The sequence below is a fragment of the Diceros bicornis genome, chromosome 11, assembly GCF_020826845.1.
Source record: "Diceros bicornis minor isolate mBicDic1 chromosome 11, mDicBic1.mat.cur, whole genome shotgun sequence".
Classification (NCBI taxonomy): Eukaryota; Metazoa; Chordata; class Mammalia; order Perissodactyla; family Rhinocerotidae; genus Diceros; species Diceros bicornis.
The window spans coordinates 14891502-14916001 of record NC_080750.1 but is presented as its reverse complement, the minus strand read 5'-3'; positions in this window follow the sequence as shown (position 1 = coordinate 14916001).

Genomic DNA, 24500 nt, shown 5'->3' with positions numbered 1-24500 from the left:
GTGGTTTGGTGATGGTGGGGAGTGGGGAGCATTGGCTTTGTTCCACTCTGTCATTTGGGACAGAGGCTCCTTCCGTCCTGTTGCTCTCTCCCCACTCCCAACCCCAGATCCTTAGCATCTTCTCTATTCAGCTGATGGATAGAGAAAGAAAAAGAGCATGGAAGATTCTGAATGAGGTTTATGGAGACATTCTATAGATTAAAACTTGAGCTCACGGTCCCACCTAACTGTGGGGGAGGCTGGAAATGTAAATCAAATTTGTGCCAGGAGAAAAATGTCACTCCCAATCACTACTATACCTTTCGAGCTTAGAAAAGTGCATGGCACATAGTAGACACCAAATAAATATTTGTTGGATGAAAGAGTAAATGAATGAATGAATTTGGGAACCATGCAGGACTGAGCCATTAGTTAGAGACCGAATAAGCCCTTATGCTTGGAATCAATTGAATTAGAGGGCAGTATTGGGAATACTTTGCCTTGCCTTCAACTTTGTTCTACCTTAATATGTTTAATAAGAGGATATTGTTTTTTCCTTTACATTACATAGTAGATGAAATTGATGTTCTTAATTTAAAGGACCTTCTGTTTTCACAGAATACATATTACAAAGCATTTTTCACTCTTACCTCCCTGCAGCAAGTGGACTCAACCCACATTTGAGAAGTTGACTTTGAAGAAAGGCAGAGGATGTCGTATTTCTTCTCTACCCTAATCTTTCTACCTATTCCGTTTCTCCTTATATTTAGTTTGCATTAGCTACAAAAAACCCCAAACAAACAAACAAACAAAAGAATGTAATTTTTATTCATGCAAAACCTTAGAGGGAAGTGTGGTAAAAAGCATCACTGGATACATATTTATAAATCACAAGGTTTTACACACATATATCATGATACACTAATACACACATACCATCTCACACACACCGAATTCAGAAGTACTGTAATCCATTCAGAACAATTAGCTATTAATAGAGAAAATTTGGTGCAAGTAAACATGTACTGCACTCAAGTGTTTTTCAAGGCTTCTTAAAATATTCCAAGATGTTTTCACAAGTTTTTCTGCTTACTTATTCCTGATTAATCCATTTAAGTAATTGGTTTCCTGCCAGTGCCATGGAATTTCAGATTGGTAGGGCTACTCTTAGTGGGCCTCATATATTCTTTCTTCAGTTTGATTTAAAAATTTGTGTTCTCAGCAGTCTTGTAAATCTTTGTTCCTTTTATGCTCTTCCATATCCTCTCCTCCTCATCCCTACCATCATTGTCTTTGCTTAGGGCTTTATCTTCTCTCTCTTGGATTTCTGCAATAGAATAGTAACTTACTGGTCTCCATGCCTCCAGTCTGTTCCACTTCCAATTCATGTTCCTTCCAGCTACTAGAGTTATTTTTCTAAAGTGCAAATAAGGATTGAATGGAGTCCAAGAATTAAAATGTTGATGGCATAAACAGAAATAGAAATGCTAGATAAGAAATGCAGAGACAGGGGCCGGCCTGGTGGCGTAGTAGTTAAGTTCATGTGTTCGGCTTTGGTGGCCCGGGGTTTGCTGGTTTGGATCCTGGGTGTGGACCTACTCACTGCTCATCAAGCCATGCTAAGGTGGTGTCCCACATAGAAGAACTCTATAACTATGATACACAACTATGTACTGGGACTTTGGAGAGGAAAAGGAAAAAAGAGGAAGATTGGCAACAGATTTTAGTGTGGGCCCAAACTTCCTCAAAAATAAAAATGGCTAAAAAAAAAAAAAAAGAAATACAGAGACACAAGAAATAGAAATGCTAGATAAGAAATCCAGAGACACAAGTATATCCATTTTATCCTCTATCACTAGTAACAGAACCACAAGTTTTAGTTGGGCACTTTTTCTGCCCAAAATGAACACATCTCATCCTCCTTTTTCCCTAGGAGTGGTTACCAACAAAGTTTGGAAGCAAAAATTGAAAATGAAAATGTTCTATGGTACTTTAGGTAAGGCTGCTTAAGAAGAGTTGATTCAGCTGAGAGGTGTTCCATTTGTTCTCTCCTTTCTCCTCTTATTGCTAATCTGGTGTGTGTTCAGGCATCTTGGGTCATAATGTGACTTGAAGGATGGAAGTTAAGTGCTATATTTTCTGTTCTGGCAGAACAGGAAAATAGGAGCCTGGTTGCCTGATGTCACTGTAAAATCACCATGCCAGCTCTAGATTTCTTTTATATGATAGAGAGTAACATTTTCTTTTTGACATTTTGGGGTTTTTTTCTCCTGCTATAGGCAGACAAACCTAATATTAACCAATTAACCATGAGATGAATAACATGATATTTAGTTTGTTTGAGTTTGAGGAGATGGCTGGAAGGCCTGCTAGAGTTGTCCTATAAGCAATTGGAGGAAATAGGGCACTGTGAGACAGGTAAGAAAGAGAGAGGTTCAGAATCATCTATTTAACAAACATCTCTTAAGCCTCTACTATGGATCAGGCACTGTGTTAAGTCCTGAAAATACAAATATTAATAGTGTTAAGATGACCTATTCTCTACTAACAAATAGCTTCCAATTTAGTAGGAGAAACATAATATCCAAAGACATTTATATTACATTGTGATAGGTGATCAAACACGGGACAAAAAGAAGACCAGATTAATTTCATTTAGGAAGTTAGGGAAGACTCTTATAGGATCATCAACCATTTCATGTTGCAAATTCATTTAGACATTTTAAATTCCATCTTACTTGACTTTTCAGCAGCATTTAACATAGTTGGTGGAGGAAGACTGTATTCTCCAAAGTTGGCTGCAACAATATCTCCCCCGCCACACGCTCTTCTGTGACCTTGCATTCCCCTGTGAAGTGGTAGAGTTGACTTCCCTTTCTCTTGAATCTGGGTGTGCTTGGGACTTGTTTGTAAGCAGTAGAATGTAGCAGATGTGATGCTGCCTGACTTTCCAGGCTGGGTCACAAAAGGGAATGCAGCGTCTACCTTGTTAGTTGGGACATCTGGGGTAGTGTTTTAAGTTTCCATTAAGAAGACAGACTAATTGAGGCCAGCAGGCTGGGAGAAAGCTGAGGGGCTGCATGTAGATGCTCCTGTCATCAGGTCTTATCTTTGAGTCCTCTCAGCCCAGGCACCAGACATGTGAATGAATGAGCTTCAGATGATTCCAACTGACCAGCATTAAGTCATCTAGTTACTCCAGCCTTCAAGTCTTTCTAGGGGAAGCACAGACATCATGCAGATACAGGACATCCTGTCGTGCTCTTTCTGATTCCTGACGTACAGAATCCATGAGCATAATAAAAAATCTGTTGTTTAAGGTTATTAGATTTGTGGGGATGTGTGATACATTAATAGTAGCTGGAACAGTAGATTATTCTTGATTTTTCTTCTATCTCCTTAGTTCTTCCTTTCTGATCTTCTTTGCTGAATCTTCCTCCTTTTCAAATTCTCTCAAAATCTCACTCTTTGGTGCTCTTCCTCTATCACACTTACTCCTTAGGAAATCTTTTCCATTCTCTTTGCTGTAAATCCTATTTATGTGTTGAGAAACCCCAAATCTATATTTTCAGCCCCGACCTCAAATTTAAGCTCCAATTGCTTACTTGATATCTTAGTGTATCTTGGATATCTTATGGACATCTCAAACATGATGTGTCCAAAACTGACACGTCAAATTTTTGCCTCAAAATTACCCTAATTTCCCCCATCTTAGTAAATGGTACTTTTACCTCCACTTGTTCAATCCAGAAACAAAATCATTCTAAAGTCTCCCTTCTTTTTCATACCTCATTTTTAATCCAATCCAAAATTCTATCAATTACATCCCCAAATTATTCTTAAATCTGTCCACTCTTCTCCAGTAATACTGTCACCATCCTGGTTCAAGCGACTAATGGTTCACTGGTTTGGTACTAAGGCTTGGAGCTTCCCTCTGTTACTTATAGCTCCAAATCTGTGAGCAAATCACACAGCTCTCTGACTCCCACTCCCCTGCCTGCTTTCTCATTTGTCAAGTGTCAGATCTACACCAGGTCAAGACAGCTGAAACCACTGTAACTGGAAGCGAATACCTCTCCCCGCTCCACCGTGCAGGGTGCCAGGGAAATTCTCTGTCAAGAATCTGACCCAATTGTGAATGGAGATTAACATTTTATTACCTTAGTATCGTTTAATTTAAAGGAGGAAACTGTCTTTATTTGGGAAAACATCCTGATAAGCTGCTTGTAGTTAGAAGTGAGACCTAAAAACACAGATGTTCCATGAGCCAGGGCGAGTGAAGAAGATGGATAAACTGCTCTGCCTGAAACAAAGAGAGTAATTTACTTTCATGTTGAGGAAAAAAGTGAAGGAGAGAAGAGAGCAGAGAAGTAAGTGAGGAGACAGGAACCAGGGCATGTCAGACAGCTGAGTCTGCTTGGTGTGAAACATTTATAAGTTCTCTAAAATGAGTCTTAGACAATAAATGTACACAGCAGGGCTTAAAAACTCAGTCCACAGATACCTGTAATAATCTAGAGGAACAAATGCATTCCAGAGTCAGAGGGGCCATCCTCCATCTCTATATATGTCTTGAGGGATGAACTTTCTCACCCCTGGTGTCAATAACACTTTGAGCTAAACCTCTTGGCCAAGGCTGGTCAGGATTTGGGGGTAATATTGGGGTAGGAGTTTTGTCATCATCTTAGATGTACTTGCTTGTCAAGACCTGCCTGTAGATGCCTTCCCTGGAAAAATAACTGTGGAGTTCCAGTGACAGGCCAGGAATTCAATATTACTCTGAGACTCACTTTTATCATATTCACTGTTTTCATGTCAAAGGGACGCTCAAGCCAAGGTAGGTAGCCACATCCCTCAAAAGTCCCAATCCTGGGGGCCAGTGTTAGGTGGAAAGGAAGGGAATAACTAAACTGTATTGCCATTTTAAATGTTGCTCTGATAAATGGCTTCTTCTTAAGAATATATGTATAGGAGTACTTAGTTTTGTCAGTCATGCACAGATTGGAAGGAAACTAGAATTACCGGTGTGATTGTTGAGAACTATAATTTTCTATCAGGCCATTGACCTGAGCTGACTGACTTGACTTTGGTATATTTTAAGCATAAAAGATTCATGAGAATACAGCCTATGCTTTCTGAAAGGAAATTTCTTTCTGAGAGGACAATTATTTTTTTTAAATTTTAATTATTGGTTTAATTTTATGTATTAATTTAATTATTTCATTCACTATGTTCTTTGAAGTGGTGAAAAATGTAGGAGTTGATTCTAGAGGAGCTATAGAAAGAGATCTCAGTTGTAATTAGACATAGCATACTTTGTTTTCAGTCTTTGGCATGCAACTTTTTTTTGAGATAACATTGGTTTATAACATTATATAAATTTAAGGTGTACATCATTATATTTTGACTTCTGTGTAGACTACATCATGTTTACCACCAAAAGTCTAGTTGCCATCCATCACCATATACATGTGCCCTTTTACGCCTTTTGCCCTCCACCCACCCTCCGTCGCCTCTAGTAACTACCAATCTGTTCTCTGTGTCTATGTGTTTGTTTATCTTCCACATATGAGTAAAATCATATAGTATTTGTCTTTCTCCATCTGACTTGTTTTGCTTAGTATAATATCCTCAATTTCTACCTATGTTGTTGCAAATGGCAAGATTTCATCTTTTTTTATGGCTGAGTAGCATCCCACTCCATATATATACCACATCCTCTTTATCCATTCATCTGTTGATGGGCACTTAGGTTGTTTCCAAGTCTTGGCTATTGTGAATAATGTTGCAATGGACATAGGGGTGCATGTATCTTTTTGAATTAGTGTTTTTGTGTTCTTTGGATAAATACCCAGAATGGAAATAGCTGGATCATATAGTAGTTCTATTTTTGACTTTTTGAGGAATCTTCCATGGTGCCTGCACCAATTTACATTCCCACCAGTAGTGTATGAGGATTCCCTTTTCTCCACATTCTCTTCAACACTTGTTATTTCTTGTCTTTTTCATAATAGCCATTCTGATATGCATAAGGAGATATCTCATTGTGGTTTTGATTTGCATTTCCCTAATAATTAATTGATGTTGAACATCTTTTCATATGCCTGTTGGCCATCTGTGTACCTTCCTTGGAAAAATGTCTGTTCATATCCTCTGCCCGTTTTTTTATTGGGTTGGTTGTCTTTTTAATTGTTGAGCTGTATGAGTTCATTATACATTTTGAATATTAATCCCTTATTGGATATATGATTTGCAAATATCTTCTCCCAATTGGTAGGTTGTCTTTTCGTTTTGTTTATGGTTTCCTTTGCCATGCAGAAGGTTTTTAGTTTGATGTAGGGTCATTTGTTTCTTTTTTCTTTTGTGTTCCTTGGCTGAGGAGACATATTCAAAAAGATACTGTCAAAGAGTGTACCGCCTATGTTTTCTTCTAGAAGTTTTATGGTTTCAGGTCTTACATTTAAGTCTTTAATCCATTTTGAGTTAATTTTTGTGTATGGTGTAGGATAATGGTCTACTTTCATTCTTTTTTATGTGGCTGTCCAGTTTTCCCAATACTATTTATTGAAGAAACTTTCCTTTCCACTGTATGTTTTGGCTCCTTTGTCAAAAATTAGAGACCATAGATGTGTGGGTTTATTTATGAGCTCTCAATTCTGTTCTATTTATCTGTGTGTCTGTTTTTGTGCCAGTACCATGCTGTTTTTCTTACTAGAGCTTTGTATATTTTGAAATCAGGGAGTGTGACACCTCCAGCTTTGTTCTTTTTTCTCAGGATTACTTTGGTTATATGGGGACTTTTGTTGCCCCTATAAATTTTAGAGTTCTTTGTTCTATTTCCATGAAAAATATTATTGGGATTCTGAGAGGAATTGCATGGAATCTGTAGATTGCTTCAGGTATTATGGACATTTTAACTATGTTAATTCTTCCAATCCATGAGCACAGACTATTTTTCCATATCTGTGTCTTCTTTGATTTCTTTCAACAGTGTTTCATAGTTTTCAGTGCACAGGTCTTTCACCTTCTTGGTTAAATTTATTGCTAGGTATTTTATTCTTTTTGTTGTGATTGTAAATGGGATTGTATTCTTAATTTCCCTTTCTGCTAGTTTGTTGTTAATGTATAGAAATGCAACTGATTTTTGTATGTTTATTTTGTATCCTGCAACTTTCCTGTATTTGTTAATTATTTCTAATAGTTTTCTGGTGGATTCTTTAGTGTTTTCTATACATAAAACCATTTCATTTGGACATAGTGACAGTTTTACTTCTTCCTTTCTCATTTGTATACCTTTTATTTCTTTTTCTTACCTAATTTCTCTGGCTAGAACTTCCAATACTATGTCAAACAAGAGTGGTGAGAGTGGGCATCCTTGTCTTCTTCCTGTTCTTAGAGAGATAGCTTTCAGTTTTTCACTGGTGAGTATGATGTTGGCTGTGGATTTGTCATATGTGGCCTTTATTATGTTGAGGTACTTTTCTTCCATACCCATTTTATTGAGAGTTTCATCATAAATTGATGCTACATCTTGTCAAGTGGTTTCTCTGCATCTATTGAGATGATCATGTGATTTTTATTCTTCACTATGCTAATGTGGTGTATCACATTGATATGAGGATATCAAACTATCCTTGCATCCCTGGAAGAAATACCACTTGATTGTGGTATATGCTCCTTTCAATGTATTTTTGTGTTCGATTTGCTAATGTTTTGTTGAGGATTTTTGCATCTATGTTCATCTGCAATATCGGCCTGTAATTTTTCTTTTTTTGTGTTGTCCTTGTCTGGTTTTAGCATCAACATTAGTTGGCCTCATAGAATAAGTTGGGAAGCATCCCTTTGTCTTCAAATTTTGGGAAAGGTTCGAGAAGAATAGATATTAAATCTTTAAATGTTTGGTAGCATTCACCAGAGAAGTCATCTGGTCCTGGACTTTAGTTTTTTGGAAGGTTTTTGATTACTGTTTCAATCTCTTAGTAGTGATTGGTCTATTCAGATTCTCTATTTCTTTTTGATTCAGTTTTGGCAGGTTGTACAATTCTAAGAATTTATTAATCTCCTTTAGGTTATAAAATTTGTTGGTGTATAGCTTTTCAGAGTATTCTCTGATAATCCTTTGATTTCTGTGCTATCTGTTGTAATTTCTCCTCTTTCGTTTCTGATTTTATTTATTTGAGCCTTCTCTCTTTTTTTCTTAGTGAGTCTAGCTAAAGGTTTGTCATTTTTGTTTATCTTTTCAAAGAACTAGCTCTTAGTTTCATTGATCCTTTCTACTGTCTTTTTAGTCTCTATTTCATTTATTTCTGCTCTGATCTTTATTATTTTTTCCTTCTACTGATTTGGGGGTTTGTTTGTTCTGTTTCTAGTTCCTTTAGGTGTAATGTTAAATTGTTTATTTGAGATTTTTCTTGTTTCTTGAGGTAGGCTTGTATTGCTATATACTTCCCTCTTAGTACTGCTTTTGCTGCATCCCATAGATTTTAGCATGTTGGGTTTTCATTTTCATTTGTCCCCAGGTATTTTTTAATTTCTCCCTTGATTTCTTTATTGATCCAATGATTGTTCAATGGCATGTTGTTTAGTCTCCACATATTTGTGACTTTTCCAGCTTTCTTCTTATAGTTGATTTCTAGTTTCATACCATTGTGGTTGGAAAAGACGCTTGATATGATTTCAATCTTCTTAAATTTATTGAGGCTTGCTTTGTTTCCCAACATATGGTTATCTTTGAGAATGTTCCATGTACACTTGAGAAGAATGTGTATTTTGCTCTTTGGGGTTTTTCTATATATATCTATTAACTCCATCTGACCTAGTGTTTCATTTAAGGCCAATTTTTCCTTGTTGACTTTCCATCTGGATGATGTATCCATTAATGTAAATCAGGTATAAAAGTCCCCTACTATTATTGTGTTGCTTTCAATTTTTCCCTTTAGGTCTGTTAATAGTTGCTTTATATACTTTGGTGTTCCTATGTTGGGTGCATATATATTAATAAATGTTCTTTATTCTTGATGGATTGTCCCCTTTAGCATTATATGATGCTATTTTTGTCTCGTTATCTTTTTTGGCTTGAAGTCTATTTTGTCTGATACATGTATAGCTACACCTGCTTTCTTTTGTTTGCCATTTGCTTGGAGTACCATCTTCCATCCCTTCACTTTGAGCCTACATTTGTCTTCAGAACTGAGATCAGTCTCCTGGAGGCAGCATATTGTTGGGTCTTGTTTTTTAATCCATCCAGCCACTCTGTGTCTTTTGACTGGTGATTTCAATATTTTTATATTAGGATGATTATTGATATATGAGGACTTTATACTGCCATTTTTTCTTTTGTTTTCTGGTTGTTCTATATTTCTATTGTTTCTTTCTCCTTGTGTTTCTGTCTGCCATTTCAGTTTGGTGGTTTTCTGTGATGTAGTTCTCAGTTTCCCCCTTTTTGTTGTTTTGTGACTTTGCTGTGAATTTTTGTTTTGTGATTACCATGAGGTTTGTATGAAAGATCTCATAGATGAGATAATTCCTTTTGTGTTGATGGTATCTTATCTTCATTTGCCTATGCAGGTTCTGTCCTTTTCCTCTTCTCCTTCTATTTTTTTGTTGTCACAAATTATCCCTTTTGTATTGTGAGTTCATTACCAAATTGAACTGATTATAGTTCTTTTTAATGTTTTCTTTCCCTTTAACCTTTATGTTATAATTGTTTACTCACCTATTCTGATATAGAGTTCCAATTTTCTGATTCTATCTATTTATCACCTTGCTTAAAGCTTTGTATATCTTTGCCTTTTTGTTTCAAGTAGGAGAGCTCTTTACAAGATTTCTTGTAAAACAAGTCTGGTGGCGATGAACTCCCTCAGCTTTTGTTTTTCTGGGAAAGCCTTTGTTTCTCTTTCATATTTAAAAGATAACTTTGCAGCATAGAGTATTCTTGGCCAAGAGTTTTTATCTTTCAATATTTTGAATAAATCATTTCATTCTCTCCTGGCCTGTAGAGTTTCTGCTGAGAAATTCACTGATAGCCTAATGGGAGTTCAATTGTAGGTTATTGTTTTCCTCTCTCTGGCCACCGTTAGTATACTTTCTTTGTCATTGACTGCTGACAGTTTTAATATAATGTGCCTTGGAGAAGATCCTTTTGCATATAGATAATTAGTAGTTCTATTAGCTTTTATGCTTGTATATCCAATTCCTTCCCCAAGTTTGGGAAGTTCTCAGCTATTATTTCTTTAAATAAGCTCTGCTCCCTCTCCCTCTCTTCTCCTTCTGGGATCACCATTATCCTTATGTTGCTTTTCCTAATTAGGTTGGATATTTCTTGTAGAATTTCTCCATTTTAAAAAAAATCTTAGTTCTCTCTTCTCTTCCACCTGAATCATTTCTAGATTTCTATTTTTGAGCTCACTAATTCTCTCTTCCAAATGGTCTGCTCTATTTCCAGTGCTTTCCGCTTTATTGTTCATCTCCTTTATTGAGTTCTTCAGCTCCAGAATTTCTATTTGATTGTTTTTTAGAGTTTTAATCTCTTTTGTGAAGTATTCTTCCTGTTCTTTAATTTTATTCCTGAGCTCATTGAACTACCTTTCTGAGTTTTCTTGTAGCTTGTTGAGTTTCTTCATGACAGGTATTTTGAATTCCCTACCAGTTAGATTACAAACTCTCATGACTTCAAGCTTGGTTTCTGGAGAATTATCATTTTCTGTTTGTGATACCATGTTACTGTAGTTTTTCATGGTACTTGATGAATTGTTCCTCTGCCAGTGCATTTGTGGTAGAAAACACCTTTCTTATCTGTGTAAGGACTTATTTACTTTGATTCTGAGCTGCTTCTGGTTGTATTTGAGAGCCTGCACTTTCCACCCTCCACTGCCTCTGCCAGTGGTGTTGTCAGGGCCTTGTCATGCAGTTTGTGCCTCCAAGGTTGCTGGTGCCTTGCTGCTTACGGTGTCGTTTCAGTCAAAGGCATTGCCACTGGGGTCACTGGGATGGTAAGCACCTCTGCTGTTTGTGGAGTAATCTGGGTCACAAGTTCCCCCACTCTGGTAGGGGGAGGGTGGGGAAGGAGCTGGGGTCATAGGCACCTCCACTATGGCCAGGTTTGTTGAGTCTTCAGGCATGGCTACCATGGGTGGGGGTGCTGTAGTTGTGGACACCGCTACAGCTGGGGAGATTGGGATTGTAGGCTCCATTGTCAGTGTTACTGGGCTCTCCACAGCCTCGAGCACTACTGCTTCACTGGGGATTGTGTTGCCTCTGGCCACAGATGCATGCTACATTTGATTCCCGGGATGCCCATCTGTAACTTGAATGGTGGGCATGGATGTGGAGTGGCTAAAAGAGTGCTAAAAACTATGGATTTTTTCATGACAGAAAAAATAGTGTGATTAATTGGTGTTTTCTGGAATGGCTTTTTAACAGTGGTTCCCTGACTTGGTCAATACTCACAATTACAGGAGGAGCTTAAATACAAGATTCAGAGTCAGTGCTTCTTGGCTGGGCCCTGTGAATCTTTGAGCAGTATATATGAGGAACCACAGTTTTATGGGGATGGACATAGCCCAGTGTAAATAAAATGACTTAAGGAAAAGGGGGCAGGTTTTTGGACATGGTGATGGTAGGTCTCTCCAGAGATAGTATACGTAATCTTTATTTAATTATATATCTTTAAAAATAGTGAGATGTTTACACAATCCTAGAATAGATGTAGCCCTCCTTATGTCTCACAGTTTTTGTAGCTGATTGTATGTACCTTTGACAGTTCCAGATGGCTCTAACATTTCAAATTTCCCTTTAAGACCTCAGTAAATTCTTTGGAAAATTGTGGGTGTGTGTGAGAGGCAGGTCCATTTTCCTCCCAAGATTCTTTCATTGCTAAGCTTGCCAGGGGATGAACAAGACTAAAGAATACAGCTGAGATCCAGGAAAGATATGTGAGTGGTAAGAGACTGAGAATAGAGATTAAAGAAGGCAGGGTAGCAGGGCTGGTGGAAGAAGAGCAAACAAATGGATATGATTTGGAAGGGAAAGGAGAATAGGCAGAAGAGAGACAGGTTTCCTCTCTCCAGAGTTGTTATGGCATAATATCCATTTCTTATCAACACAATTACCATAAAGAAACTTGTGAGCACACAGAAGGAATGTCATGCTTGAGGGAACAGCTTCGTGTCCTGGTGGAAATCTAATGGAAAAGTTAACAAAGCAGCAGCAATGGCTGCTGCTGTGGCATCAGTCTCTGCCCTTTCAGGGAAGATCCTATTTCTTGCTTTCTGCCTCTGAGGCACCTCTATAACAGGAGCAACCATCTTGGCTGAAGGTGGTTCCTGAGGGATCTTCCCAACCGTTAGCCTGGCTTGGTTCGTCTCCCTATTTTATGCTCCCATGGCTACACTTCTAACGGCAGGATTCGTTAGTTTATTGTAATTTTTTTGAATAGTGGGATAATATTTTAAGGTTTAATTCATTTTTTTTGTGCATTACTCTGTCTTTTTATTTCTTATGTTCAAAGTCAAGCTGGCTCTGTGCTCAGGCTAGGGGAGAGTTATGCCAGGGAGAAAAGCAGGGGTAGAGCGTAAGCTTCCATGACTACTTTTTCCCCGAAGCTTAAACCTCAGGGTGGGAGAAGAATCTCAGATGCAGACAAAATCTCCTATCCAGAAACACGGGAGGAAGATTTTCCCAGAGTTTAGAAAATACTCCCTTCCAGCTGGGACATAGAAGATGAGGGGAACAGTAGCGCCTATGGGTTTGGGGCAGAGAGAACGTGTGCCCCCCGCCCCTGGCAGAGCCCGGAAGGGGAAAGACCTGGAGGGGAAATGGCCAAATTGTGAGTTCAGGGGCTGATGGGATGAAAGGAGCTTTGGAATAAAAAATTCAGAGCTGGTACCAGCCTTCTAAGAAAGCAAAGGAGCCTGCTGCAGCTGGTATGGAGGCTCCTCTGGTAACCCAAGGAGGCTTTAAAGACTCATTGGCAGGACCAGGCTAACTAACAGGTCAGTCTGAGGTCAGACTGTGCTGCCTCCATGAAAGAACGAATATTCCCCTTGGCAGGTGTATTAGTTTGGTGTATTAGCTGTAACAAAGAACAACAAACTGGGTGGCTTAAACAACAGAAGTTTATTGTCTCACAGTTCCGGAGGCTCAAAGTCTGAAATCAAGGTATCGCCAGGATTGGTTCCCTCTGAGGGCGGCGAGGAAATCTGTTCTGTGCCTCTCATGCAGCTTCTGGTGGTTTGCTGGCAATTTTTGACTTTCCTTGGCTTGTAGATACATCACATTGATCGCTAGTCCATCTTCACATGGCGTTCTCGCTGTGTGCGTGTCTCTGTGTCCAAATTTCCCCTTTTTATAAACACACCAGTCAAATTGGATTAGAGACACCCCCATGACCCCATCTTAACTTGATTACTTCTGTGAAGACCCTGTCTCCAAACATGGTCCAAATAATTCTCCAAATAATTCAACCCATCACAGTGGAGGAACTTGGTAGCAAGGAAACCAGTGAAGTTCTTGCAGTTGAACCACCTTCACTTTCACACCATATAATCTTTTCTACTCTGTCTTATGATAATACAATTCCTTCTTTTGTATTTTAAAATTTTTACATCTTAGTAGGATTCATGGAGCACCCATTTTCTATCTCTTTTAAAAAGGCTTATGATGTTCTATAGAAATACTGTTTTAAAATAAGCTTGAATTAAACCTGCAAGTTCTTATACTAAATCAGAATAGGGGAGTGATTAAGATTAAGAACTTCGGAGAGAGATCTAGGTCCCAGTTCTATTGTTAACTAGTTGTGTGACTTTGAGCAAATTTCTTTACCTCTCTGATCTTCAGTTTTCTCATTTATTAAATGGAAATGATAACAATAGCACTTCGTAAGATTACAGATGAAGAGTTTATGCATGTGCAAATACTTATCACATCCGTGGCATAAGTGATCAATAAATTGCTATTCCTATTATTATGAAAACAAATTGAGTTATGAAAAAGTCAAAAGATTAGTACTACATTTTAATTTTTAACTATTGAACAAAAATAAATGAAGATGAGTGAATAAGATCAAGAGATTAGGCCATAATTTTTGTACTGTGTTAGGTGCTATTGGGGATGAAAAAAACACAAAAGAAGCATAAGGAATGGTCTCTGATAAGACCTGTAATGATTGTGAGTATAACCTATTGAGGATCTACCTTTGAAATGGTCAAGAAAACAGAATGAATACATATGAAATAATTTGAGGAAAAAAATATGTTCACTTTGTGGTTTAATGAGAATCGGAATTAGTGAAAGACCATGTGGCCTAGGGTAACTTTGGAGTTTCAAGGAGGAAGTGGCCTTGAGAATAATGAGTCTTATTTTGTGTAAAAAAAGGGAAAGAGAATCCTGGCAGCTGGCAGCAGTCAGTGACCAGCAGGGAAGGGTTAAAAAAGCAAAGCCGTGGAGACTGGAATGTGAGGGACCAGTGATTCGAAAAGTAAGGTGAATTCTTTAAATTTTTTTTAAGAGAAACATTCGTTGAGAAATTCTTGATGAAAGTTGCTTTATTTAATCCTCACACAAGCCTGTAAAGCAGATGTTATTTGCATATTTTACAGACTGCAGGAGGCCTAAAGGAGAGTTTGGGATTGATGTTGGAGAAAGCAGGGATCTATCATTTACCTTGAGCAGGAGGGCAACAGGTTGAAAGTGGTGTTTTAAGAAGGAAGAAGGAAACTTTTTAGTTTGATGTAGTCTCACTTGTTGATTTTTGCTTTTGTTGCTTGTGCTTTTGGTGTCAGATCCAAAAAATCATTGTCACAACCAATGTCAAGGAGCTTCTTCCCTGTGTTTTCTTCTAAGAGTTTTATGGTATAAATCTTGTGTTTAAGTCTTTAATCCATTTTGAGTTAATTTTTGTGAATGGTGTAAGATAGGGGTCCGACTTCATTTTTCCATAGGGGGTTATCCAGTTTTCCCAACACCACTTGTGGAAGAGACTATTCTTTCCCCATTGAGTGTTCTTGGCTCCCTCATCAAATATTAGTTGACTGTGTATGCGGGGGTTCATTTCTGGGCTCTCAATTCTGTTCCATTGGTCTATGTGTCTATATTTATGCCAGTATCATACTGTTTTAATTACTTCATAGTATAGTTTGAAATCAGGAAGTGTAATGCCTCTGGCTTTGTTCTTCTTTCTCAGGATTGCTTTGATTATTAAGGGTTTTGTGGTTTCATACACATTTTAGAATTATTTTTTCCGCTTCTGTAAACAATGTCATTGGGATTTTGATGGGGATTGCTTGACTCTACACATGGTTTTGGGTAGTATGGACATTCTAACAATATTAATTCTTTTAATCCATGAATATGTGATATCTTTCCATTTGTTTGTGTTTTCTTCAATTTCTTTCATCAAAGTCTTATAGTTTTCATTGTACGGATTTTTCACTTCCTTGGTTAAATTTATTCCTAAGTATTTTATTGTTTTTGATGCTATTGTGAATGAGATTGTTTATTTTTCAGCTATTTCATTGTTAGTATATAGAAAAACAACTGATTTCTGTATGTTGTTTGCATATCCTGCAACTTTAGTGATTTGTTGATTAGTTCCAACAATATTTTGGTTGAGTCTTTAGGATTTTCTATATATAAGATCATATTATCTGGAATAAACAACAATTTTACTTTTTCCTTTCTGATTTGGATAACTTCTATTTCTTTGTCTTGTCTAATGTCTCTAGCTAGGACTTCCAGTACTATGTTGAATAGGAGTGGGAGAGTGGGCATCCTTGCCTTGTTCCTGATCTTAGAGCTAAAATTTTTAATCTTTCACTGTTAAGTATGATGTTAGCTGTGGGTTTGTTGCATATGGGCTGTATTGTGCAGAGGTATGTTCCTTCTATACCCAATTTGTTGAGGGTTTTTATCATGATATGGTGTTGAACTTGTCAAATGCTTTTTCTGCATCTATTGAGATTATCGTGTGATTGTTATCTTTTATTCTATTAATGGGGTGTATGATATTATTCACTTGAATATATTGATCTATCTTTGCATCCCAGGGGTAAATTCTACTTGGTTATGGTGTATGATCCTTTTAATGTGCTGTGGAATTTGGTTTGCTAATATTTTGTTGACTAAAAACTTCTGCACAGCAAAAGAAACAATCAACAAAATGAAAAGGCAACCTAGAGAATGGGAGAAAATATTTGCAAACCATGTATTGGGTAAGAGGTTAATATCCAAAATATATAAAGTTATACAACTCAGTAGCATAAAAACTGACAATCTGATTAAAAAAATGGGAAGAAGATCTGAATAGCCATTTTTCCAAAGAAGACATACAGATGGCCAACAGGTACATGTAAAGGTGTCCCAAATCACTAATCATCAGGGAAATACAAACAAAAACCACAATGAGATATCATCTCACACCTGTTAGAATGAGTATCATCAAAAAGACAAGAAATAGGGGCTGGCCTGTTGGCATAGCGGTTAAGTTCGCAAATTCCACTTCAGCAGCCTGGGGTTTGCCGGTTCGGATCCTGGGCACAGACCTACTCACCACTCGTCAAGCCATGCTGAGGCGGCATCCCATATAGAGGAACTAGAAGGACCTACAACTAGGATATACAACTATGTCCTGGGGCTTTGGGGAGAAAAAATTAAAAGAGGAAGATTGGCAACAGATGTAAGCTCAGAGCCAATCTTCTTCTTCTTCAAAAAAAATGACAAGAAATAACAAGTATTGGTGAGGATGTGGAGAAAAGGGAAACTTTGTGCACTGTTGGCGGGAATGTAAATTGGTGCAACAACTATGGAAAACAGTATGGATAGAAATTCCTCAAAAAATTAAAAATAGGATATACATCGAGCAATCCCATTTTTGGATATATGTTCAAAGGGAATAAAAACAGGATATCAAAAAGATATCTGCACTCCTATACTTGTTGCAGCATTATTTACAATAGCCAAGACATGGAAACAACCTAAGTGTCCATTAATGGATGAATGAATAAAGAAGATGTGGTATACATGCACAATCGAATATTATTCAGCCACAAGAAAGAAAGAAATGGATCTTGAGGGCATTATGCTAAGTAAAATAAGTCAGACAAAGAAAGACAAATACAGTATGATATCACTTATATGTGGAATCAAAAAAAGCTAAACTTGTAAAAACAGAGAGTAGAATGGTGGTTCCCAGGGGCTTGGAGGATGGAGGAATTGGGGAGATGTTGTTTAAGGGTACAACCTTGAGGCTAGTAGATAAATAAGTTCTGGAGAGCTAATGCACCACATAGTGATTATAGTCAACAATACTGTATTATAAACTTCATAGTTGCTAAGAGACTGGATCTTAATTGTTCTCATCACAAAAAAGAAATAATGATAATTATGTGACATGAGAGAAATGTTAGCTAACGCTATGGTGGTAATCATATTGCAATATATAAATATATCAAATCAACACATTGTACACCTTAAACTTACACAATGTTATAGGTCAATTATATCTAAATAATAAAAAAAAGAAGGAAGAGGAGGAGGAGGAAAGACAGCCCAGGCTCTACAGTGAAGTCTTCACTGGGCCTCACTGTCCTCTTTGAGAGGACAAAGGAAGCGAGGAAGGCTCAATGAATAAAAGCTAGGCTTTGTGTGAGGCTGGACATAATAGATGAAGAAGAATGAGTAATTTAAGACAATACTAATGTTTCTAGTCTTGGAGAAGGAAAGAATCAATGTTGCCAACAATAAAAATAACAAAGATGGTTGGAAAAGGAAGTCCATATTGAATGTTTTGGGTTTGAGAAACTGATGGGACATCCACCTATCAGTATCTTTATAAATTTGGAAGTATGGTTCTATGGCATAGGTGAGAGATTAGAGCTAGAGGTAAAGACTTAGAATATATTCACCGTAGGAATAGAGGGACTCACAATAGTAAGGCTAGAATGGGCTTAAGATTTATTCAGTAAAGGATAGAGGATAAAGAAGAGCAACAAAGGAGAGAGAAAAAGAACAGACAGAAAGAGTAGAGTCACCAAGATACAGAGAGGGAGAATTTCAATGAGTTAGGCCTGTCATAGGAAATACAGCTATTGAAGACAAGAGAACTTTCGTTATTGTAGATAGTAAAATAGTCTATGCAGAAAACCCAAGAGATGCAACTGAAAATCTCATAGGACTCATAAAGGCATCAGTAAACTTATTATATATAAAATGAATATATAAAAATCAATCATTTTTATTTAAACTTGCTAAAACCAATTAGAAAGCAAAATGAAAAAATTGATCCTACTCAAAAAGCAATATGAAATATAAATGTTAAGAAATAACTTTAGTAAGAATTGTGAAAAAACAGCAACACTTCAATGAAAGATGTTAAATAAGATTTGAATTAAAGGAAAGACTATGTCAATTTATCCCAAGTTAATTGGTAAGTTGAACGCTATTCCAAGCAAAATCCAAAATGGGAGAATGATCTTTAAAAGTCTTATAAAGGAGTCATTTCCCAGCTTTCATTTATTCTAAATATCATTGAAAAGATAAATGAGAATGCCTAAGACGTTTAAGAAATAGAAGTATAATGAGGGGAGACTGTTAATAATCGGAAGTCCTATAAGGCTACCATAATCAAATAACATGGTGCTGGCATTAGTATCGACAGATGAAGCAATATGTTTATATAAAATTTGCCCTAATGTTGAATCTTTGAGCACATCCATATTCTTATCACAGGGACTCGGAAAATTCTCAATCAAGGCCAACAACTTGTCAAAATCACAGACCCTGCAAATTGTCAAAGAAGTCTTGCAGTTTCTTAGAAGTCAATGCTATTTTCAGAGTTTTCCGGCTCTTAAGCCCACAGGGCCTCTGGCCACTGCTCCTGGCGTCTTTTTTTTCCCCTAGCCTCTACTTACCCCATCTGCTCCCTCAGGTGACCAGCTGATATTTACTGCCCAATCTTAGCCATGTGTCTGACACCCGCTTCCCTCAGCAAACCAGGTCTTTTAGAAGAACCCTTGTGCCTGGCCTTGCCTAACCCTCCTGACTCTTAGATCACAGAGTAAATCTCTCACACACACCTCTGGCCCCGGGAATACTCATCTGGCTCACTCCCAGGCTGTGATCCGGTTCTGTCCAGGCCAGTTGCACAGGGGACATAATTTGGACTAATCTATGGAATAAGTTCTTGGAGAATAGGAAATTACTCTATCCGTCTTCCACCTATCTCCTCCAGACAAAACAATTGCCTGATAAGAATTGTCATATAGATAGCGAAAAATACTTTGTTTATACAGACGGAAGAGAACCAGAGGCACACGGTTCTGTTCACAACCATTTTCCGAAGACATCCATCAGGACTCCGCAGGCAGCCTTAATTGCTCTCTCTTCGTGGAACTGTTCTATATTTTGAATTTCAATTATTCTTTGGCCACAGGAAGCTTTTAAATAATTTGGGTTGAGCTTTCCTTTATTTTTCGGTTTCCTTTTGCTTTGTATAATTGAAAGGGAATTCTAGTTTTGACCTTTATTAAGTATTTCAGTTTTGGGAACTTGATAAACAGAGACTGTTTTTAGCAAAATGTCATTTCTAACGGAAGAGTGATCTTGAAAAGATCACTTATAAAGCAGTCACTTCCTAGCCTTCATTTAGTCCATCAGCATACTACTGAAAGTAATACTTGGAAAGGACTAGGACTGGGTAAATTAGGAGAGACTTAGGTCAAGAATGGCACATATAAATGAGCCTTCATCAAGACATCTGAAAAGCCAACTTTGAAAACCTATATTCGCTCCTTTTTATGATTCACTCCTTACCTTATCACTCTGTTTTTCTCTGAAGAAATGGAAATCTCCAAGTTCTTGTAAAGGTTACTAAAATGGCATCAGTAGATAGAAAGAGCAGGAGTGAGAAAGCAGGAGTGAGGAGTAGAGCAAAAAAATGGGGTGGTAAATTGACAAAAGTCCACCCTTGCCCCTCCCTGGAATGTACAGTGACTTGAAGCATGGGAAGAAATTCGATTTCTAAAGAAATTGAAAGCTTTGTCTGCTGGGATGGAGGGCTCTTGGCATAGACATTAACATAATAACATTCTCTTTATTCTGGCATTTGGGTATGGGTGGGAAGAGTGTATTGGTCAGATACTGTTGTGTAACAAACTATCCCAAAATTTTGTGGGTTAAAATGGCAACCATTTATTTAGCTTATGATTATGTGGGTTGACAATTTGAGATGGGCTCAGCTGAGTGGTTCTCCTGGTCTTGGCTGGTCTCATTCACACATCTACAGTTAGTTGCTACATCCACTGCAGGGGTGAATGAATGAGGATAGACTAGCTTAGGATGACTCATCTCTGTTCCTTTTGATCTCTCAACCTCAGTCAGGCTATCCCAGGATGCTCACATGGCAGCTGACTATGCTTCCAAGAGAATGAGCAAAAGCTCGCAAAGCCTCTTGAGGGCTAAGTTGGAATTGGCACATTACTAAATCTGTTGTATTTTATTGACCAAAGCAAATTACAAGATCTGCCCAGATTCAAGGGGTGAGGAAATTTACTGCCTCTTAGTGGGAAAAATTGTAATGCCATGTTACAAAGGGTGTAGATACAGGAAGAGAAAAGATTGTAGTAATTCTGGCAAATAATCTACCATAGGAAGTGTCTCCATCTTCTCTAACTGTTCCTTGCCTACCCATCGTAAAGGGAAGCCTTTCAATCAATATGTCCTATCCATGTTCTCAGAGCCAAGGTCACACTCCCATTCAAGGGAGAGTACTTTGGGGGAAAACAAGTTCAAACAATGGCATAGGAAACCCCCCCATTTACCTATCTTAATTAGCATAGTTCTCATTTATACATGTGAAAAGACCACCAAGGAATACCAAATGTAGGAGGAAAATAAGCAGTCCAAAAGAAAGAGACCGAGATGAATGATCAAATATCTAATCCTAGCATGAAAAGAAAAAAATCAAGGGACAAAATAATTTAAATTAGTATTTTTAGAGAGCTATTTATTGGCTAATTTTTAAAAATTAAGTAACATATATACATAGTGAAAATTCAAATTATATAGTAGCTCCCCTCCTATGCCTAGGCCTGAGTGTTCCTTCCCAGAGATGATTGCTATTACCTGCGTCTTATTTACCCTTCGAGAATTATGCCTCAGTGATATTGAGACATAAAATAATAACAGCCTACTATGAGTAAAGATCAATCAGAGAATAAGAATGTATTTTTAGAAATTAAAAAAATAATCCAAATTAAAATATATTAGATATAGATATAGTAGGATTTGGAACAAAATTTGAAAAAGTATCATTTAATATCGAGCAAAAGACCAAAAGATGGAAAACACGAGAAAATTACTGAGACAAAGATGATCAATCTAGGAGTTCTAATATTTTAAACCAATTATACAAATTTGGTTTGAGGGACTAATAAGAGAAATAATAGAAGAAACTCATATAAATAAAAATCACTTGAAGTTTTCTTACTGAAAAGGCCCACTAAAGGCTGAGCAGGGAAGAATAAAAATACTACTATTCCTAGATACACCTGTATAAATTTGGAAAACATAAAGGAAAACAATAAGATTTTGAATGTTTCTGGGGTGGAGAGAGCAACAGAGTTTTTGTTTTGTTTTTTGTATAAAATTTTATATCAGCAACCAGGAAATGATAAAATAATGAACTAATGCCTTCAAAGTACTGAGGGAAAATAATTTTGAATCTATAATTCTCTACTGAACTCTAAAGATGCTACCTGTGGGCCCTGGCTAATGAACAGTGTGGGAAATAGTCCTAAGAGAAAGCTTCAGTCTCACTGGGTGAGAAGGAAGGAAAAGGTTGGAGTTGGTGCTGTCAAAGCGCCTAGGACTCGAGGAGCAAAGTCCCAAAGAGGATAGAACCACAGGGAAGAGAGCGCTAGAGTATGTGCAATCTCCTGTCCAGGCATTCTCCAACTCCTAAATTGTGCAAATTAAGGGCAAGACTCCAAGAAATTGCAGCAGAAAGCAGTAACTGGGAGGCTGAAGCCCTAGACAAAGATTTCAGCAGCCACGCAGTGTGAGGAGAGAAGCCTAGGCAGAGTGGCCTTCCTAAAAGCCTCAGGCTTTGATTTGGTCCAAAGAAGGCCACCTCCTAGAAGTTAGGGCACCTGTTAGTTTCCTATAACAAATTTAGTTAGTTTGCCATAACAAATTACCACAAACGGAGCCTCTTAAAACAACAGAAATGTGCTCCACCACAGTTCTGGAGACCAAAGTCTGAAATCAAGGTGTTGGCAGGGCCATGCTCTCTGAAGGCTCTAGGGGAGGAGGATCCTTCTTTGCTTCTTCTAGGTTCTGGCTGCTGGCAATTCTTGGTGTTCCTTGGCCTGTAGACCCCTCACCACAATCTCTGCCTCAGTTATCACATGGCATTCTCCCTGTGAGTCTGTGTCTTCTTATGGACTTCTTATAAGGGCAAAACTAATTGGATTTATAGCTCACCCTAATCCAGTATGAACTCATCTTAATTAATTACATCTTCAAGGTCTCTATTTCTAAATCAGATCACATTCTGAGCTTCTGGGTAGACATGAATTTGGTGGGGGTGGGCACTATTCAACCAGATATAGGCACAACTGAAAGATACCAGGCCTAACAAAACAAAAAACCAGCCCTCAACAGGATTAGGGGGAACTGCCTATCCTCTCTCTGCCTGAAAGTATAAAACTTAATCCAATTAATGCAATTTTTAATATACTATGTCTGTCACCCATTCAAAAATTACAATGTATACTTAAAAAAGAAATAGAGCCAAAAACTGATAACCTAGAGAACAAACGACATAAATGATTCAGATATTGTAGTAATCACAGAGGGCCTTCAAAATATCCCTGCAGATGTTCAAGAAAATAGAGGGGGAAAATGGAGAATTTCAACAGAGACCTGTAATCTGTAAAAAATAGTAAGTGGAAATACTAGAACTAAAACTTCAATAACTGAAATTCATAATTTGATACATAGATTTAATAACAGATTACACACAGCAGAAAAGAGATATAGTGAACTTGAAGAGAAGCCAATAGAAGGAACCCAGATTGAAACACAGAAGGTAAAAAAGTAGGAAATTTAGAAAAGAGCATAAGAGACAATAGAAAACAGTACGATGGCCGACACGTATACAGGCAGAGCTTCTTAATGAGAGGAGGGAGGAAATGGGACAGAGCAATATCTGAGAAAAACTGGCCTAGAGTTTTCCAGATAAATGAAATATGAAACCACAAATGCAAGAAGCTCTACAAATCCCAAGCAGGATAAATTCTTATAGGTAGGTACATCATAGTCCAACTTTTAAAAACAAAAGACAAAGAGAAAAATCTCTGAAGCCAAAGGGGAAAAAAAAGATGCATTACCTTCAAAGAAGCAACAAAAAGATGTCAGCTGAATTTTAAAGAGAGACAATGAAGCTAGAATACAATGAACTGGAGTGTTGAATGTGCTGAAAATAACTGCCAACTTAGAATTCTATTCCTGTGAAAATACCTTTCAAAACTGAAGTACAGATAAAGAAAAAAATACATTGTTTCCAGCAGACTTGCTCTGCAAGAAAGTTCCTCAGGAGGAAGAAAAATTATACCTGATGGAACCATAGAAATTCAGAAAGGAAGGAAGCGTGTCAGAAAACCTAAATATTTTTGTAAATACAAATGTCTACGTATGGCTTAAAACAACAGTAATAATGTCTTATACAGTTTAACGTATATGTAGAAGTAAAATAGATAACAATAGCACAAAAAGCAGTGAGATTATTAAATGGAGTTAAACTGTTTTAAGGTTCTTACACTGCTTAGAAAATGATAAAAGTACTTGCTAATTTAAGGTTGAGTATAATAAGGTGGGGATGCATGTCATAATCATTAAGGTAATGATGAAAAGAATATTTAAAATATTACATAGCCAATAAGCTAATAGAATTTTAAGTGAGCTAATTCTTCACCTTTCATTTTAGGAAATCAATAGATACGGTTTAAAGTTGACATATCAATAACTGGATATATCAATAACATTTTTAGAGTTACTGAGAATCTGCCAGAAAAACTAAATAACAGTTTAAGTGGTCACTTCTGGAAATTAGGACTAGTATATAGGGGGTAGCCTAACAAACTTTTGTTTTATGGTCTTAGCTACTGCTTGCATTTTTACTATGTACATGCAATATTTGGATAGCATTTTTAAACAAAATTTTAATACTGAAAAAATTACGTATTTTATCCACTCATTTGAAAATATTTTTAACATGAATAAATGCAAAGTTAGACACAGTTTTTCATCTCCATTGTTCCAGTGAATTTCTGATACTTCAAGAGGAGTTCACGCATTGCCCTGAAGCAGTCTCCGCTCGTCTCGTCAGACTGCGTTGTTTTTTTCTCTGAGTTGTTATGATGCTTTTCACATAGTGTCCATCTCTTAGAGCAGTTGTTGAGTGTCATTCCTACTCCCAGTCTGCAAGCACAGATTATTTCTTCATCTTCTTTCCCCAGCACCTAGCA